General features: G+C 43.9%; 7 non-coding genes across 7 annotated transcripts; all 7 read right to left on the bottom strand.

Moving 5' to 3' along the window:
* Positions 1–5,793: 5,793 nt before the first annotated feature.
* trnaq-uug (transfer RNA glutamine (anticodon UUG)) lies at positions 5,794–5,865 on the bottom strand. The gene has a single exon. It is a non-coding gene; the product is annotated as a tRNA-Gln (tRNA).
* Positions 5,866–5,955: 90 nt separating this feature from the next.
* trnaf-gaa (transfer RNA phenylalanine (anticodon GAA)) lies at positions 5,956–6,028 on the bottom strand. The gene has a single exon. It is a non-coding gene; the product is annotated as a tRNA-Phe (tRNA).
* A 309-nt stretch (positions 6,029–6,337) lies between these two features.
* On the bottom strand, positions 6,338–6,409 carry trnaq-uug (transfer RNA glutamine (anticodon UUG)). Its single transcript has one exon. It is a non-coding gene; the product is annotated as a tRNA-Gln (tRNA).
* A 70-nt stretch (positions 6,410–6,479) lies between these two features.
* On the bottom strand, positions 6,480–6,552 carry trnaf-gaa (transfer RNA phenylalanine (anticodon GAA)). The gene has a single exon. It is a non-coding gene; the product is annotated as a tRNA-Phe (tRNA).
* Positions 6,553–7,746: 1,194 nt separating this feature from the next.
* trnaq-uug (transfer RNA glutamine (anticodon UUG)) lies at positions 7,747–7,818 on the bottom strand. The gene has a single exon. It is a non-coding gene; the product is annotated as a tRNA-Gln (tRNA).
* A 5,461-nt stretch (positions 7,819–13,279) lies between these two features.
* Positions 13,280–13,351, bottom strand: trnaq-uug (transfer RNA glutamine (anticodon UUG)). The gene has a single exon. It is a non-coding gene; the product is annotated as a tRNA-Gln (tRNA).
* A 90-nt stretch (positions 13,352–13,441) lies between these two features.
* Positions 13,442–13,514, bottom strand: trnaf-gaa (transfer RNA phenylalanine (anticodon GAA)). The gene has a single exon. It is a non-coding gene; the product is annotated as a tRNA-Phe (tRNA).
* Between the last annotated feature and the right edge of the window lie 295 nt (positions 13,515–13,809).

Here is a 13,809-nt window from a genome sequence, read left to right as displayed (position 1 = left end):
CCAAAAGGAATTCCAAGGGAATCACAGCTCCCACTTGAATTCTGATGAAGAAAGACTAATAGACTCTGCAATCTTATATTTTCTATAAGTATAACCACTTAAGAAATGTATAAACATGAATTTGATCTTTCCTAGGTCATGGTAGCCGGTATTATGGCTTTATAGTCGTGTGAGTGAACATTAAATGTGTGTAATTCTGCATATGAATGTAACTTTATGTTTCTTCTACTCGTTACGGCCATTCTTGGTACCGGTTTGACCGTCTTATTTTGACTAAACCAGTCATACACAGGATATTACAGTAAAATGTATTGTTCTGTGTGTACAATCTTTCTGGCTAGAAATGAAAAAAATTTATAGCATCATCAATTATCCTGACAAGACAAAGAAGAACTTTTCCCGCTCGAGATGCTCTAAGATGATTGGGTCACATACGCGAAGCAGGCGTGAACCCCTCCTCTCTATAAGAAACTGACAAAGGAGTTTCTCAAGAGAGCACTTTCCCTGTGAGAGGTTTCCGGTCCCATGGCTCCTTAGGGAGCTTTACACCGCGTTTCTTTTCTTTTCCTTTCTTTACTAAGTTTTATTTTCATTTTCGCCTCTCCCTCCCGAGGGAGATGAACTCTGAACTATTTCCTTGGTAACTTCACGTTCGGTGAACCTTTAAAACTTCCCGCGAGTCTGCTCGCCCCGGAAGACAAGAGAGAACAAGCCTATAGCACCGAAGGACAAACACGCATACGACTCTGCGTTCCTCAGCAACACAAAGAGAACCATATACGCAAGTATAGGTTATTGATTTGATTTGATTGATGTGATTTCTTGTTGCCTCTCTAAGGGTTATTGTCTGTGATTTTTGCCATGCTGCGATCACCCCGGTGATCTCTCTCATCCTGACCGTCAGTTTCACTTTCTCATCCTCTATCTCTCTCTAGCTAGTCCATAAAAATAAAAAGCGTCCATTCAGTCATTGGGCCGATGGGAATCGGACGGTGGTTGGCGGACGAGCGCGCCGAAACCCCCTCAGGGGCCCGACGGGAGTGCCCCGAAGCCCGAGGCCACCCTAAGCAGTTCTGCCTTCGTCCTTGGTGGGGCGCCACACGTGCCCCGTCCCACTAACCCACTTTTTGTCCGATTGACCACTAGAGTGATCAGACCTCCCCCCTACCCCCCCCCCCCCCCCCCCCCGTCCCACTAACCCACTATTTGTCCAATAACCCACTATATGGCGCAAACTTCCCGTTGACCCCCCCCCCCCCCCCCCCACTCCCTGGCCACGCCCCCGTCCCACGAACCCACTATTTGTCCAATAACCCACTATATTTAACCAAAGTCACGGGACCACCCCCCCCCCACTCCCTGGCCACGCCCCCGTCCCACTAACCCACTATTTGTCCAATAACCCACTATATGGCGCAAACTTCCCGTTGACCCCCCCCCCCCCCACTCCCTGGCCACGCCCCCGTCCCACGAACCCACTATTTGTCCAATAACCCACTATATTTACCAAAAGTCACGGGACCACCCCCCCCACTCCCGGGCCACGCCCCCATCCCACGAACCCACTATTTGTCCAATAACCCACTATATTGGGCAAACTTCCCGTTGAAAAGTTTTGAAAAGTACTAACCCCGGCCTTCATGCAATAAGCTGCAATCGGACACAATCCCACCTGCCATCGATTGAATGGGGTTATTCAGACAGTTTCTTTGATAGACATTTGAATTAAAGTTCCTGTCATGATGGTAACTAATTTACTGCACTCAGCAGACCACCCAGAGTCCATAGCACCCAGTGCCATCCCATAATTCCACTGTCCACGAAGCCACTATTTGTCCAATAACCCACATTTTTTGAAAAATACTAACCCCGGCCTTCATGCAATAAGCTGCAATCGGACACAATCCCACCTGCCATCGATTTAATGGGGATATTCAGACAGTTTCTTTGATAGACATTTGAATTAAAGTTCCTGTCATGATGGTAACTATTTGACTGCACTCAGCAGGCCACCCAGAGTCCATAGCACCCAGTGCCATCCCATAATTCCACTGTCCACGAAGCCACTATTTGTCCAATAACCCACTATTTTTGAAAAGTACTAACCCCGGCCTACATGCAATAAGCTGCAATCGGACACAATCCCACCTGCCATCGATTGAATGGGGATATTCAGACAGTTTCTTTGATAGACATTTGAATTAAAGTTCCTGTCATGATGGTAACTATTTGACTGCACTCAGCAGGCCACCCAGAGTCCATAGCACCCAGTGCCATCCCATAATTCCACTGTCCACGAAGCCACTATTTGTCCAATAACCCACTATTTTTGAAAAGTACTAACCCCGGCCTTCATGCAATAAGCTGCAATCGGACACAATCCCACCTGCCATCGATTGAATGGGGATATTCAGACAGTTTCTTTGATAGACATTTGAATTAAAGTTCCTGTCATGATGGTAACTAATTTACTGCACTCAGCAGGCCACCCAGAGTCCATAGCACCCAGTGCCATCCCATAATTCCACTGTCCACGAAGCCACTATTTGTCCAATAACCCACTGTTTTTGAAAAGTACTAACCCCGGCCTTCATGCAATAAGCTGTAATTGGACACAATCCCACATGCCATCGATTGAATGGGGATTCAGAGAGTTTCTCTGATAGACATTTGAATTAAAGTTGCTGTCATGATGAAAACCATTTTACTGCACTCAGGGGCCTCCCCTGAGTCCGTAGCACCAAGTCCCATCCCATAATTCCACTGACCGCGAAACCACTATTTTTACAATGGAACAAATGGGTGGGTCAGGGGGCAATATGCTCTCTATCGCCCACTAGAGGTGTCCGAAAACCACCTATTCCGTGGCAAGTAGGTAAGGTTCTTTTTATTAAAACCATTATATTCTTGATTGCTAATTGTCTAAAGTGCTCATTTTTACAAAGTCAATGAAGTGTTCGACCCTTTAGCTACAAAGCTTTACAATTCGTTGCTATTTCAGTAACCTAAATTTTATAATAACAAGAAGGTGATTTTTCCTGGCCAGAAAATAGCTTGTTTGGAATTATAAGAAAGAGATAATTTTTGTTGAAAATTGATGTTAATATTACGGCCGTTTGCTGGACAAACAGATTGTTCGATAACTAAATTAATTCCATTTAAGGTTATCTCATATAATCAATCTGTAATAAGACTATTGATATATTAATGACGAACCATAACCCATTATGGTGATCATTCATATATACAATCGATCTATTTTCAGCTTCGATAATTTAACTGTAATGTGCAATATATTAATCATTCATGATTAATTATTAAATTCCCTATATATAATTTGAGCTAATTTAATGTAAGACTCATTGTCGCTACATCTGTGTTGTGAAATAAAATAATATGTCATTTAAAAAAGACTGTTTTGTTTTATTTGTAGTTGTTTGTAAAATATTGTTTAAGATTTACATACCTTGAGGAAGTTGTTCCTCAGCTTGCGAGGCTACAGTTGCCATCTCCAGGTCATCTTCCTCCTCAAAAAAATCCGTAGCAGCAGAGTCTGTAAAATAACATAAAACACTAAGCACATGTCACCAACACACTTGTATGCGTAAGTGATACTCACCACATGTAAAGAGCTGTCTCCGGGCTGCGGACTCAGACGCAGGTGGTACACGTGGTCCTGCAGCTGTTGAACACGTATTTTCGTTAGACATATATACTGCATAATATATACTGTAATGATTTTAAAGCTTGCAAATCACTTACAGGGTTTGGCTGGAGACAAAATCTTTTGTGCCAGCTGTGAAGCAGATAAATGCTTCCCCCGCGCCAACAGGGCCTTCACATTGGTCGCCAGCAGTGGCCTGTTCTTAGTGGCAGTAGGTGGAGGAGGAACAGACACAGTGGCAGTGGGCACAGCAGCAGTGAGGACAGATGCAGTGGGCACAGTGGTGGTGGGCACGTGGGCTGGAGCCTGCCTCTTCAGCACGTATGCTTTGAAAAGGGCCATATTGGTGTTAGGCCTGGCCTTTGCCTTCTTCAGGTAGGTGATGAGAGCCTGGGCCTCCTTGCTTGGGTCCTCATACACCTCCTTCATTGACCTACCCTTAAAATCCCCAAACTCCACCATCAGACATCCAGAGTCTCCTGTCCTCTGGGCCTCCTGCAGCATGGCCTGTTTTTTCTGATACACCTCCACAGCCTCGCCTACCTCCCTGATCTGCGAGGTGTATCTGAGGAACAGGTGTTTGTTGTCCGACAGCGGGTTGTCCCTCTCCTCCTCCCCCAAAATGCTGCTGACCAGATAGCAGGCATACCCCAGTGAGTTCTCCAGCAGCCACAGGAACCTCTGACCCTGGTGTTTCCCAAACTGGATCTTGCAGTGAGCCAGAACCAGGTACTGGTCTCCAGGATTCCCTCCATTCTGCCTCACAAAGGCAGTGGCCTCAGCCAGGACCTCCTCCTTACACCTGGCCCTACCTGCCAACACGATCTCCCTCCTATTGGCCTCCTCAGTTGGCCCCATAAGGAGTCGACCCTCAGAGGTTCTTCGTAAAACCGGGTATGCATACATAATCTGAAAGGACACAGGCATAAACAGAACGTTACATAGCTGTCATATTCCAACTGAAAGTATTTTACTACAGCATTTGCTTTTTATGTAATAAATTATTATAATATTATAATAATTAATGATTATTATTATTATGAGCATAAGCATTATTGTTTTTTAGACAACTGTGAATCACTTTGAATTGCCTTGTGTACAAATTGTAAATAGTGTGATGAACTTATTAATAAGAAAATAAATAACACTTCTTGGTACAATCTTGCTGGTATCATGCCCTGCTTAAATCGTTTTGCTTTGTTTAGGTTTTGTGGCAGAGATTACTAAGAAACACCAAATATAACATAAAGGCGTTTATGACAATTCATAATAATATGATCATCAAACAGATCTAAAACTTAAAATGGTATATCAAATCGTTTTGGTATATCTTTTATAACGTAGTTGAGAATCATTTGTTGAAACAAAAAAACACTTGTTTTTGCCTATTCATGTCTTTTTAAATATGTATAACATAGTATTTAAAAAGATAACATAAATATGTATACTGTTGTATAACATAGTATAGTATAACATATATGAATTAAACTTTTTTTTAAAGGTTTTAGTAAAATATCTTCTTGTGCTCAAAATAATGTAATGAATGACAAAAATGAGGATGGAGGAATCGAATGAAAGCTTTTTTATACATTGGAATACTTGATCACTCGAGCGTCACTTCATAGCGTCATCAGCAGCGCTCAAAGGATCTGCCCTCATGTTGTTGCAGTTTGTTTATTTAAGAAATTCATAATAAATAATAATAAAGCAAGATACCCTGTTGAAATATGTGTAATGTGTGGTTTATATAAACTGCAAAGGTAAAGTATACTTTAAAACAGATTGTGACCGATGTGAAGGGGGAGGAGAATGTATACGTGCGTCACGTTTAGTCAATAAAACACTTCCGCATAGGATACAACTGTGTATCCTTGCTCATGACTCCTCTGAAAGCCTCCTCACTCCTCGAGGTGCAATTAGAGAATTGAGATGTCCTTCAAGATGGCTGAGCTCGATCGGTTTCCGGGTCATAGGATGGAGGACAGAGGAACGAGGAGACGAGGAGGGATATTGAGAAGCACCCTATGTTTCCCCAATTCCGACTCGGTTTGAGAGTGCCAATTTCACCGCCACGTCAGCAGTTGCGCATCACCTCTGTTTTTTCCCTCCCTTCCGCGAAGAACCTAAAAAGGTTCTACCGAGATTTGAACTCGGATCGCTGGATTCAAAGCCCAGAGTGCTAACCATTACACCATGGAACCAACACACCCTCCCAGCTGTCTGTCTGAGAGGCAGATAGCGATGAGGCTAGGTGGAATCAGGTAGCCTAAAGGAGGCGGGCGTGGTTCCTCTGCCGAAACCCGAGATTGAACCAGGGACCTTTAGATCTTCAGTCTAACACTCTCCCAACTGAGCTATTTCGGCCAGGTACTTGTGCTGTTTAGCCTGCCAAATGAAGGTCTCACCGAGATTTGAATTCGGATCACTGGATTCAGAGCCCAGAGTGCTAACCCTTACACCATGGAACCTCGGCGTGTGTCAACTTTTCCCATGAGGTGCAGAGATTTAAGTCATTCAGTCCAGAACCGCGATAGCAAGGAGCAAAATAAGCCTTTGCTTTTTAAGCCCATGTTTCCCCAATTCGGACTCGGTTTGAGGGTGCCAATTTCACCGCCACGTCAGCAGTTGCGCATCACCTCTGTTTTTCCCCTCCCTTCCGCAAAGATCCTAAAAAGGTTCCACCGAGATTTGAACTCAGATCGCTGGATTCAAAGCCCAGAGTACTAACCATTACACCATGGAACCAACACACCCTGCTAATTGGCTGTCTGAGAGGTGGAATCAGGTAGACTAAAAGAGGGGGAGGTTGTTCCTCTGCCGAAACCCGGGATTGAACCAGGGACCTTTAGATCTTCAGTCTAACGCTCTCCCAACTGAGCTATTTCGGCCAGGTACTTGTGCGGTTTAGCCAGCATGGATGTCCATGCTGCAAAGATTGCAAAGATGACGATAATAATAGCGGTCGCCGATTGGTCAAAAGTAAGCCACAGGAGCAGAGCCAGGAGAGAAACGCGATTGGTCAAAAGTAAGCCACAGGAGAGAAAGGCGATTGGTCAAAAGTAAGCCACAGGAGAGAAACACGATTGGTCAAAAGTAAGCCACAGGAGAGAACGTGATTGGTCAAAAGTAAGCCACAGCAGAGAAACACGATTGGCTCACGTGGGCTTACTTTGGCTCAATTGGTAGGAAGCAGTAGGCGCAAGCGAGAGGTAGTGGGATCGATGCCTGCATTCTCCAGTGCTGTCCATCCTTTTTACGGCCCCCTTCAAGGGGCACTACCTAGATGAGCTCTTGCGGCTCAGTGCTGCCGAAAAAGTTTTTTCGAACGAGGTACTGCACAGATTCCTGGCAAAAGCAGTTCCCACCGAGATTTGAACTCGGATCGCTAGATTCAGAGCCCAGAGTGCTAACCATTACACCATGGAACCTTGGCGTGTGTCAACTTTTCCCATGAGCAGCAGAGATTTAAGTCATTGAGTCCAGAAGCACGATAGCAAGGATTTAAGTCATTGAGTCCAGAAGCACGATAGCAAGGAGCAAATGAAGCCTTTGCTTTTTAAGCCCATGTTTCCCCAATTCCGACTCGGTTTGAGAGTGCCAATTTCACCGCCACGTCAGCAGTTGCGCATCACCTCTGTTTTTTCCCTCCCTTCCGCAAAGAACCTAAAAAGGTTCCACCGAGATTTGAACTCGGATCGCTGGATTCAAAGCGTAATTTTTTCATTAAATCTACAATTAAAAGGTAGCCAGTGCAAAGTTGCCAGCACAGAGGAAATTCGGCCTGTTTTTTTGTGGTCATTGGAAATCACGCTGCAGCACCTGCACACGTGCTAGGGATCGCGCCTCGTCTTTGTCTTTGAGAGCGATGTACACCTTCTCTCCATCATCGAGGGGAATTAGCTCAAATGGTAGTGCGCTTGCTTAGCATGCGAGAGGTAGCGGGATCGATGCCTGCATTATCCAGTGCTGTCCATCCTTTTTACGCCCCCCTTCAAGGGGCACTACCTAGATGAGCTCTTGCGGCTCAGTGCTGCCGAAAAAGTTTTTTCGAACGAGGTACTGCACACATTCCTGGCAAAAGCAGGTCCCACCGAGATTTGAACTCGGATCGCTGGATTCAAAGCCCAGAGTGCTAACCATTACACCATGGAACCTTGGCGTGTGTCAACTTTTCCCATGAGCATAAGAGATTTAAGTCATTGAGTCCTGAAGCACGATAGCAAGGAGCAAATGAAGCCTTTGCTTTTTAAGCCCATGTTTCCCCAATTCCGACTCGGTTTGAGAGTGTTAATTGTAGATTAAATCTACAATTAAAAGGTAGCCGGTGCAAAGTTTCCAGCACAGAGGAAATGCGGCCTCTTTTTTTGTGGTCATTGGAAATCACGCTGCAGGACCTGCACACCAATAATGAGAAGCTTACTTACAGGAGCCTGGTCTGCAACACTGGACCCAGTTGATGTTGCAGGAGCAGAGGCAGCACTTGGCTGGACAGAAGGTTGTGGAGGAGACTGCAGAGGAGGCTGAGCAGGGCGCAGAGGAGGAGACTGCAGAGGAGGCTGGGCAGGGCGCAGAGGAGGAGACTGCAGAGGAGGCTGGGCAGGGCGCAGAGGAGGAGACTGCAGAGGAGGCTGGGCAGGTTGCAGAGGAGGAGACTGCAGAGGAGGCTGGGCAGGGCGCTGCAGTCCTGTGGTTGGCTGTAGTGAGGATGGTCCTGGTGCAGAGGGACAGGGGTTGAAAGCCTTGCTGGAAAGATGGGAGTTGCTCTTTCCAGTGGACAGGAAGCTCTGCAGGAGACTGGGACACCTGGCCAGGGGTCCACAATGCTGGAGGAGCAGGATAAGGGGCAGGAGCAGGGGCAGTAGCACGAGCCGGGGCAGGAGCAGGGCCTCTCGAGCCTGCAGTGGCTGGAGAAAAAAGAAAAAACTTACCCACTTACAGGGTTTGGCTGGAGACAAAATCTTTTGTGTGTCTCTTTTTAGTGGCAGTAGGTGGAGGAGGAACAGACATAGTGGCAGTGGGCACAGCAGAAGTGAGGACAGATGCAGTGGGCACAGTGGTGGTGGGCACGTGGGCTAGAGCCTGCCTCTTCAGCACGTATGCTTTGAAAAGGGCCATATTGGTGTTAGGCCTGGCCTTTCCCTTCTTCAGGTAGGTGATGAGAGCCTGGGCCTCCTTGCTTGGGTCCTCATACACCTCCTTCATTGACCTACCCTTAAAATCTCCAAACTCCACCATCAGACATCCAGAGTCTCCTGTCCTCTGGGCCTCCTGCAGCATGGCCTGTTTTTTTCTGATACACCTCTACAGCCTCGCCTACCTCCCTGATCTGCGAGGTGTATCTGAGGAACAGGTGTTTGTTGTCCGACAGCGGGTTGTCCCTCTCCTCCTCCCCCAAAATGCTGCTGACCAGATAGCAGGCATACCCCAGTGAGTTCTCCAGCAGCCACAGGAACCTCTGACCCTGGTGTTTCCCAAACTGGATCTTGCAGTGAGCCAGAACCAGGAACTGGTCTCCAGGATTCCCTCCATTCTGCCTCAAAAAGGCAGTGGCCTCAGCCAGGACCTCCTCCTTACACCTGGCCCTCCCTGCCAACACGATCTTCCTCCTATTGGCCTCCTCAGTTGGCTCCATAAGGAGTCGACCCTCAGAGGTTCTTCGTAAAACCGGGTATGCATACATAATCTGAAAGGACACAGGCATAAACAGAACGTTACATAGCTGTCATATTCCAACTGAAAGTATTTTACTACATCATTTGTTTATTATGTAATTAATTATTATAATATTATAATAATTAATGAATATTATTATTATTATTATTATGAGCATAAGCATTATTGTTTTTTATACAACTGTGAATCACTTTGAATTGCCTTGTGTACAAATTGTAAATAGTGTGATGAACTTATTAATAAGAAAATAAATAACACTTCTTGGTACAATCTTGCTGGTATCATGCCATGCTTAAATCGTTTTGTTTTGTTTAGCTTTTGTGGCAGAGATTACTAAGAAACACCAAATATAACATAAAGGCGTTTATGCCAATTCATAATAATATGATCATCAAACAGATCTAAAACTTAAAATGGTATATCAAATCGTTTTGGTATATCTTTTATAACATAGTCGAGAATCATTTGTTGAAACAAAAAAACACTTGTTTTTGCCTATTCATGTCTTTTTAAATATGTATAACATAGTATTTAAAAAGATAACATAAATATGTATACTGGTGTATAACATAGTATAGTATAACATATATGAATTAAACTTTTTTTTTTAAAGGTTTTAGTAAAAATCTTCTTGTGGTCAAAATAATGTAATGAATGACACAAAAAAATACTAAATTAACAACAACAAAAAAATGGTTTAAGGAGGATATAGCTCAATTAGCGGTCGGCTAATTATCTTGACAGTAGTGGCATGTTTTTTACTGTATATCATGGTAAAGTTGCAGGTTCACATGTACAGAAGAAAACGTGTGCTATTACACGCTAGCTAGCTTTATTGGCATGTTTAATTGTCTAAAAACAAACACTGTTTATGAATAAATAATGATCGATTAATAATAGCGGTCGCCGATTGGTCAAAAGTAAGCCACAGGAGCAGGGGGGGGGGGGGGGGGGGTCAGGGGGCAATATGCTCTCTATCGCCCACTAGAGGTGTCCGAAAACCACCTATTCCGTGGCAAGTAGGTAAGGTTCTTTTTATTAAAACCATTATATTCTTGATTGCTAATTGTCTAAAGTGCTCATTTTTACAAAGTCAATGAAGTGTTCGACCCTTTAGCTACAAAGCTTTACATTTCGTTGCTATTTCAGTAACCTAAATTTTATAATAACAAGAAGGTGATTTTTCCTGGCCAGAAAATAGCTTGTTTGGAATTATAAGAAAGAGATAATTTTTGTTGAAAATTGATGTTAATATTACGGCCGTTTGCTGGACAAACAGATTGTTCGATAACTAAATTAATTCCATTTAAGGTTATCTCATATAATCAATCTGTAATAAGACTATTGATATATTAATGACGAACCATAACCCATTATGGTGATCATTCATATATACAATCGATCTATTTTCAGCTTCGATAATTTAACTGTAATGTGCAATATATTAATCATTCATGATTAATTATTAAATTCCCTATATATAATTTGAGCTAATTTAATGTAAGACTCATTGTCGCTACATCTGTGTTGTGAAATAAAATAATATGTCATTTAAAAAAGACTGTTTTGTTTTATTTGTAATTGTTTGTAAAATATTGTTTAAGATTTACATACCTTGAGGAAGTTGTTCCTCAGCTTGCGAGGCTACAGTTGCCATCTCCAGGTCATCTTCCTCCTCAAAAAAATCCGTAGCAGCAGAGTCTGTAAAATAACATAAAACACTAAGCACATGTCACCAACACACTTGTATGCGTTAAGTGATACTCACCACATGTAAAGAGCTGTCTCCGGGCTGCGGACTCAGACGCAGGTGGTACACGTGGTCCTGCAGCTGTTGAACACGTATTTTCGTTAGACATATATACTGCATAATATATACTGTAATGATTTTAAAGCTTGCAAATCACTTACAGGGTTTGGCTGGAGACAAAATCTTTTGTGCCAGCTGTGAAGCAGATAAATGCTTCCCCCGCGCCAACAGGGCCTTCACATTGGTCGCCAGCAGTGGCCTGTTCTTAGTGGCAGTAGGTGGAGGAGGAACAGACACAGTGGCAGTGGGCACAGCAGCAGTGAGGACAGATGCAGTGGGCACAGTGGTGGTGGGCACGTGGGCTGGAGCCTGCCTCTTCAGCACGTATGCTTTGAAAAGGGCCATATTGGTGTTAGGCCTGGCCTTTGCCTTCTTCAGGTAGGTGATGAGAGCCTGGGCCTCCTTGCTTGGGTCCTCATACTCCTCCTTCATTGACCTACCCTTAAAATCCCCAAACTCCACCATCAGACATCCAGAGTCTCCTGTCCTCTCGGCCTCCTGCAGCATGGCCTGTTTTTTCTGATACACCTCCACAGCCTCGCCTACCTCCCTGATCTGCGAGGTGTATCTGAGGAACAGGTGTTTGTTGGCCGACAGCGGGTTGTCCCTCTCCTCCTCCCCCAAAATGCTGCTGACCAGATAGCAGGCATACCCCAGTGAGTTCTCCAGCAGCCACAGGAACCTCTGACCCTGGTGTTTCCCAAACTGGATCTTGCAGTGAGCCAGAACCAGGTACTGGTCTCCAGGATTCCCTCCATTCTGCCTCACAAAGGCAGTGGCCTCAGCCAGGACCTCCTCCTTACACCTGGCCCTATCTGCCAACACGATCTCCCTCCTATTGGCCTCCTCAGTTGGCCCCATAAGGAGTCGACCCTCAGAGGTTCTTCGTAAAACCGGGTATGCATACATAATCTGAAAGGACACAGGCATAAACAGAACGTTACATAGCTGTCATATTCCAACTGAAAGTATTTTACTACAGCATTTGCTTTTCATGTAATAAATTATTATAATATTATAATAATTAATGATTATTATTATTATGAGCATAAGCATTATTGTTTTTTAGACAACTGTGAATCACTTTGAATTGCCTTGTGTACAAATTGTAAATAGTGTGATGAACTTATTAATAAGAAAATAAATAACACTTCTTGGTACAATCTTGCTGGTATCATGCCCTGCTTAAATCGTTTTGTTTTGTTTAGCTTTTGTGGCAGAGATTACTAAGAAACACCAAATATAACATAAAGGCGTTTATGACAATTCATAATAATATGATCATCAAACAGATCTAAAACTTAAAATGGTATATCAAATCGTTTTGGTATATCTTTTATAACGTAGTTGAGAATCATTTGTTGAAACAAAAAAACACTTGTTTTTGCCTATTCATGTCTTTTTAAATATGTATAACATAGTATTTAAAAAGATAACATAAATATGTATACTGGTGTATAACATAGTATAGTATAACATATATGAATTAAACTTTTTTTTAAAGGTTTTAGTAAAATATCTTCTTGTGCTCAAAATAATGTAATGAATGACAAAAATGAGGATGGAGGAATCGAATGAAAGCTTTTTTATACATTGGAATACTTGATCACTCGAGCGTCACTTCATAGCGTCATCAGCAGCGCTCAAAGGATCTGCCCTCATGTTGTTGCAGTTTGTTTATTTAAGAAATTCATAATAAATAATAATAAAGCAAGATACCCTGTTGAAATATGTGTAATGTGTGGTTTATATAAACTGCAAAGGTAAAGTATACTTTAAAACAGATTGTGACCGATGTGAAGGGCGAGGAGAATGTATACGTGCATCACGTTTAGTCAATAAAACACTTCCGCATAGGATACAACTGTGTATCCTCGCTCATGACTCCTCTGAAAGCCTCCTCACTCCTCGAGGTGCAATTAGAGAATTGAGATGTCCTTCAAGATGGCTGAGCTCGATCGGTTTCCGGGTCATAGGATGGAGGACAGAGGAACGAGGAGACGAGGAGGGATATTGAGAAGCACCCTATGTTTCCCCAATTCCGACTCGGTTTGAGAGTGCCAATTTCACCGCCACGTCAGCAGTTGCGCATCACCTCTGTTTTTTCCCTCCCTTCCGCGAAGAACCTAAAAAGGTTCTACCGAGATTTGAACTCGGATCGCTGGATTCAAAGCCCAGAGTGCTAACCATTACACCATGGAACCAACACACCCTCCCAGCTGTTTGTCTGAGAGGGAGATAGCGATGAGGCTAGGTGGAATCAGGTAGCCTAAAGGAGGCGGGCGTGGTTCCTCTGCCGAAACCCGAGATTGAACCAGGGACCTTTAGATCTTCAGTCTAACACTCTCCCAACTGAGCTATTTCGGCCAGGTACTTGTGCTGTTTAGCCTGGCAAATGAAGGTCCCACCGAGATTTGAATTCGGATCACTGGATTCAGAGCCCAGAGTGCTAACCCTTACACCATGGAACCTCGGCGTGTGTCAACTTTTCCCATGAGGTACAGAGATTTAAGTCATTCAGTCCAGAACCCCGATAGCAAGGAGCGAAAGAAGCCTTTGCTTTTTAAGCCCATGTTTCCCCAATTCCGACTCGGTTTAAGAGTGCCAATTTCACCGCCACGTCAGCAGTTGCGCATCACCTCTGTTTTTCCCCTCCCTTCCG

Source organism: Siphateles boraxobius, unplaced genomic scaffold (genome assembly GCF_051911475.1).
Source record: "Siphateles boraxobius isolate OS27281-9 unplaced genomic scaffold, OSU_SipBor_1 116, whole genome shotgun sequence".
Lineage (NCBI taxonomy): Eukaryota > Metazoa > Chordata > Actinopteri > Cypriniformes > Leuciscidae > Siphateles > Siphateles boraxobius.
This window is presented reverse-complemented; position numbering and strand designations above follow the sequence as displayed.